This window comes from Coregonus clupeaformis, chromosome 18, assembly GCF_020615455.1.
Source record: "Coregonus clupeaformis isolate EN_2021a chromosome 18, ASM2061545v1, whole genome shotgun sequence".
NCBI lineage: Eukaryota > Metazoa > Chordata > Actinopteri > Salmoniformes > Salmonidae > Coregonus > Coregonus clupeaformis.
In genome coordinates this window covers 44,190,787-44,196,557 of record NC_059209.1, presented here as the reverse complement: position 1 = coordinate 44,196,557, position 5,771 = coordinate 44,190,787, and positions in this window count along the sequence as shown.

The following is a 5,771-nucleotide window of genomic DNA, read 5'->3' as shown; positions in this document are numbered from 1 at the left end:
AATGACTCAAACATCCAAATCTTAGTGCCAAGGTTACCGTGGAAACAGAGGAGCAGAACTGACTTGTCTAAGTAACTAACATTTAAAAAATAAGTGTTATCTAAAGTTGCACTATCTACTACCCAGTCATATCCAGCCTAGTATCTATCAGTCCCACTACCACACAGTACACCAACTACCCAGTCATACCCAGCCTAGTATCTATCAGTCCCACTACCACACAGTACACCAACTACCCAGTCATACCCAGCCTAGTATCTATCAGTCCCACTACCACACAGTACACCAACTACCCAGTCATACCCAGCCTAGTATCTATCAGTCCCACTACCACACAGTACACCAACTACCCAGTCATACCCAGCCTAGTATCTATCAGTCCCACTACCACACAGTACACCAACTACCCAGTCATACCCAGCCTAGTATCTATCAGTCCCACTACCACACAGTACACCAACTACCCAGTCATACCCAGCCTAGTATCTATCAGTCCCACTACCACACAGTACACCAACTACCCAGTCATACTGCTTTAGTACCAGTACCGTACTGCTTTAGTACCAGTACCGTACTGCTTTAGTACCAGTACCGTACTGCTTTAGTACCAGTACCGTACTGCTTTAGTACCAGTACCGTACTGCTTTAGTACCAGTACCGTACTGCTTTAGTACCAGTACCGTACCGCTTTAGTACCAGTACCGTGATGCTTTAGTACCAGTACCGTGCTGCTTTAGTACCAGTACCGTACTGCTTTAGTACCAGTACCATACTGCTTTAGTACCAGTACCGTACTGCTTTAGTACCAGACCGTAACTGCTTTGAGTACCAGTACCGTGCACTGCTTTAGTACCAGTACCGTGCTGCTTTAGTACCAGTACCGTACTGCTTTAGTACCAGTACCGTACTGCTTTAGTACCAGTACCGTACTGCTTTAGTACCAGTACCGTACTGCTTTAGTACCGTACTGCTTTAGTACCAGTACCGTACTGCTTTAGTACCAGTACCGTACTGCTTTAGTACCAGTACCGTACTGCTTTAGTACCAGTACCGTACTGCTTTAGTACCAGTACCGTACTGCTTTAGTACCAGTACCATACTGCTTTAGTACCAGACCGTACTGCTTTAGTACCAGACCGTACTGCTTTAGTACCAGACCGTACTGCTTTAGTACCAGTACCGTACTGCTTTAGTACCAGACCGTACTGCTTTAGTACCAGTACCGTACTGCTTTAGTACCAGACCGTACTGCTTTAGTACCAGTACCGTACTGCTTTAGTACCAGTACCGTGACTGCTTTAGTACCAGTACCGTGCTCGCTTTAATACCAGTACCGCATTGCTTTAGTACCAGTACCGCATCGCTTTAGTACCAGTACCGTACTGCTTTAGTACCAGTACCGTACTGCTTTAGTACCAGACCGTACTGCTTTAGTACCAGTACCATACTGCTTTAGTACCAGTACCGTACTGCTTTAGTACCAGTACCGTACTGCTTTAGTACCAGTACCGTACTGCTTTAGTACCAGTACCGTACTGCTTTAGTACCAGCATGATCTGCTTTAGTACCAGTACCGTACTGCTTTAGTACCAGTACCGTACTGCTTTAGTACCAGTACCGTACTGCTTTAGTACCAGTACCGTACTGCTTTAGTACCAGTACCGTACTGCTTTAGTACCAGTACCGTACTGCTTTAGTACCAGTACCGTACTGCTTTAGTAGCAGTACCGTACTGCTTTAGTACCAGTATCATACTGCTGCTGCTGTTGCTATCGCTGCTGCTACCGTCACTACCCCTACAGTCATGGTCAAAAGTTTTGAGAATGACACAAATACTAATTTTCACAAAGTCTGCTGCCTTAGTTTTGATGATGGTAATTTGCATATACTCCAGAATGTCATGAAGAGTGATAAGATGAATTGCAATTAATTGCAAAGTCCCTCTTTGCCATGAAAATGAACTTAATCCCTAAAAGATATTTCCACTGCATTTCAGCCCTGCCACAAAAGGACCAGCTGCCATCATGTCAGTGATTCCCTCGTTAACACAGGTGATAGTGTTGACGAGGACAAGGCTGGAGATCACTCTGTCATGCTGATTGAGTTAGAATAACAGACTGGAAGCTTTAAAAGGAGGGTGGTGCTTGAAATCATTGTTCTTCCTCTGTTAACCATGCTTTGCACAAAAAGGGCTTCACAGGCAAGGATATTGCTGCTTGTAAGATTGCACCTAAATCAACCATTTATCGGATCATCAAGAACATCAAGGAGAGAGGTTCAATTGTTGTGAAGAAGGCGTTAGGGCGCCCAAGAAAGTTCAGCAAGCGCCAGGACCGTCTCCTAAAGTCCAGAGCTTGCTCAGGAATGGCAGCAGGCATGTGTGAGTGCATCTGCACGCACAGTGAGGCGAATACTTTTGGAGGATGGCTTGGTGTCAAGAAGGGCAGCAAAGAAGCCACTTCTCTCCAGGAAAAACATCAGGGACAGACTGATATTCTGCAAAAGGTACAGGGATTGGACTGCTGAGGACTGGGGTAAAGTCATTTTCTCTGACGAATCCCCTTTCCAATTGTTTGGGGCATCCGAAAAACACCTTGTCCGGAGAAGACAAGGTGAACGCTACCATCAGTCCTGTGTCATGCAATAAAGCATCCTGAGACCATTCATGTGTGGGGTTGCTTCTCAGCCAAGGGAGTGGGCTCACTCACAATTTTACCTAAGAACACAACCATGATTAAAGAATGGTACCAACACATCCTCCGAGAGCAACTTCTCCCAACCATCCAAGAACAGTTTGGTGACGAACAATGCCTTTTCCAGCATGATGGAGCACCTTGCCATAAGGCAATAGTGATAACTAAGTGGCTCAGGGAACAAAACAATGACATTTTGGGTCCATGGCCAGGAAACTCCCCAGACCTTAATCCCATTGAGAACTTGTAGTCGATCCTCAAGAGGCGGGTGGACAAACAAAAACCCACAAATTCTGACAAACTCCAAGCATTGATTATGCAAGAATGGGCTGCCATCAGTCAGGATGTGGCACAGAAGTTAATTGACAGCATGCCAGGGCGGATTGCAGAGGTCTTGAAAAAGAAGGGTCAACACTGCAAATATTGACTCTTTGCATAAACTTAATGTAATTGTCAATAAAAGCCTTTGACACTTATGAAATGCTTGTAATTATACTTCAGTATACCATAGTAACATCTGACAAAAATATCTCATAACACTGAAGCAGCGAACATTGGGAAGACCAATACTTGTGTCATTCTCAAAACGTTTGACCACGACTGTACATACCACTACCTACCACTGTTGCTGTTGCTACCGCTGTCTTTCTGTTCTATTCCTGCTTTGCCCTGTTCTATTCCTGATTTGCCCTGTTCTATTCCTGCTTTGCCCTGTTCTATTCCTGCTTTGCCCTGTTCTATTCCTGCTTTCCCCTGTTCTATTCCTGCGTTCTCCTGTTCTATTCCTGCTTTGCCCTGTTCTATTCCTGCTTTCCCCTGTTCTATTCCTGCTTTGCCCTGTTCTATTCCTGATTTGCCCTGTTCTATTCCTGCTTTCCCCTGTTCTATTCCTGCTTTGCCCTGTTCTATTCCTGCTTTGCCCTGTTCTATTCCTGCTTTGCCCTGTTCTATTCCTGCTTTGCCCTGTTCTATTCCTGCGTTCTCCTGTTCTATTCCTGCTTTGACCTGTTCTATTCCTGCATTCTCCTGTTCTATTCCTGCTTTCCCCTGTTCTATTCCTGCTTTCCCCTGTTCTATTCCTGCTTTCCCCTGTTCTATTCTGCTTTCCCCTATTCTATTCCTGCTTTCCCCTGTTCTATTCCTGCTTTGCCCTGTTCTATTCCTGCGTTCTCCTGTTCTATTCCTGCTTTCCCCTGTTCTATTCCTGCGTTCTCCTGTTCTATTCCTGCTTTGCCCTGTTCTATTCCTGCATTCTCCTGTTCTATTCCTGCTTTCCCCTGTTCTATTCCTGCTTTCCCCTGTTCTATTCTGCTTTCCCCTATTCTATTCCTGCTTTCCCCTGTTCTATTCCTGCTTTGCCCTGTTCTATTCCTGCTTTCCCCTGTTCTATTCCTGCGTTCTCCTGTTCTATTCCTGCTTTGCCCTGTTCTATTCCTGCATTCTCCTGTTCTATTCCTGCTTTCCCCTGTTCTATTCCTGCTTTCCCCTGTTCTATTCTGCTTTCCCCTATTCTATTCCTGCTTTCCCCTGTTCTATTCCTGCTTTGCCCTGTTCTATTCCTGCGTTCTCCTGTTCTATTCCTGCTTTCCCCTGTTCTATTCCTGCGTTCTCCTGTTCTATTCCTGCTTTGCCCTGTTCTATTCCTGCTTTGCCCTGTTATATTCCTGCGTTCTCCTGTTCTATTCCTGCTTTCCCCTGTTCTATTCCTGCTTTGCCCTGTTCTATTCCTGCTTGCCCCTGTTCTATTCCTGCTTTGCCCTGTTCTATTCCTGCTTTGCCCTGTTCTATTCCTGCTTTGCCCTGTTCTATTCCTGCTTTGCCCTGTTCTATTCCTGCTTTCCCCTGTTCTATTCCTGCTTTGCCCTGTTCTATTCCTGCTTTGCCCTGTTCTATTCCTGCGTTCTCCTGTTCTGTTCTCCTGTTCTATTAATGTGTTCCCCTGTTCTATAGCATTCTACTGATCTTCTCTGTTCTAGAGTTATTTCTCATGTTCTCTTCCCATTCTGTCTGCTGTCATCTTAAAAGGAGGAATAATATGTATTTACTGTTTTCTACAGCGATACTAATATGTGAGTAAATAAGATGCCTAATGTCATGTTTAAGCAGACATAGGAACCCTAATGTCATGTTATGAGCAGACATAGGACCCCTAATGTCATGTTATGAGCAGACATAGGACCCCTAATGTCATGATATGAGCAGACATATGACCCCTAATGTCATGATATGGAGCAGACATAGGACCCCTAATGTCATGTTATGAGCAGACATAGGAAACCATAATGTCATGTTATGAGCAGACATAGGAAACCCTAATGTCATGTTATGAGCAGACATAGTAAACCCTAATGTCATGTTATGAGCAGACATAGGAACCCTAATGTCATGTTATGAGCAGACATAGGACCCCTAATGTCATGTTATGAGCAGACATAGGACCCCTAATGTCATGTTATGAGCAGACATAGGACCCCTAATGTCATGTTATGAGCAGACATAGGAAACCCTAATGTCATGTTATGAGCAGACATAGGAAACCCTAATGTCATGTTATGAGCAGACATATGACCCCCTAATGTCATGTTATGAGCAGACATAGGACCCCTAATGTCATGTTATGAGCAGACATAGGATCCCACTTGCACTCAAAAGCTCCCACCTTTTTTGTGCCTCACTTCCAGCGGTGCTTTTTCAATAGTCTGTCTGTGTTAGTAAGGTGCTGTATATAACTGTAATATATTATGCACATATCCTGCCCAGTGGGTAGAAAACCACAGAAAACATTGTTAATATAATGTCTAGACTATATCAACATTTTAAGAAGGCAGCATCAAATGTGTAAATGCCATCAGTTCAAATGTGCTCTTTATTTTAATGAAGAAGAAAAAGGTTTGCAAAGTAATGCAGAGCTGTCCAACAGGCTGAACAGATCTTTCTGCCTTTTATCAATGAGCACAAATAGTTTGACTGCTGTCGTAGTGCTTCTCAACAGTCAATAACTGCAGAGGATTTAGACGACTAGGTTCATTTCAACAGTAGTTGTGTCTCTGCCTAAACTACACGCTCAGCATCAAACTC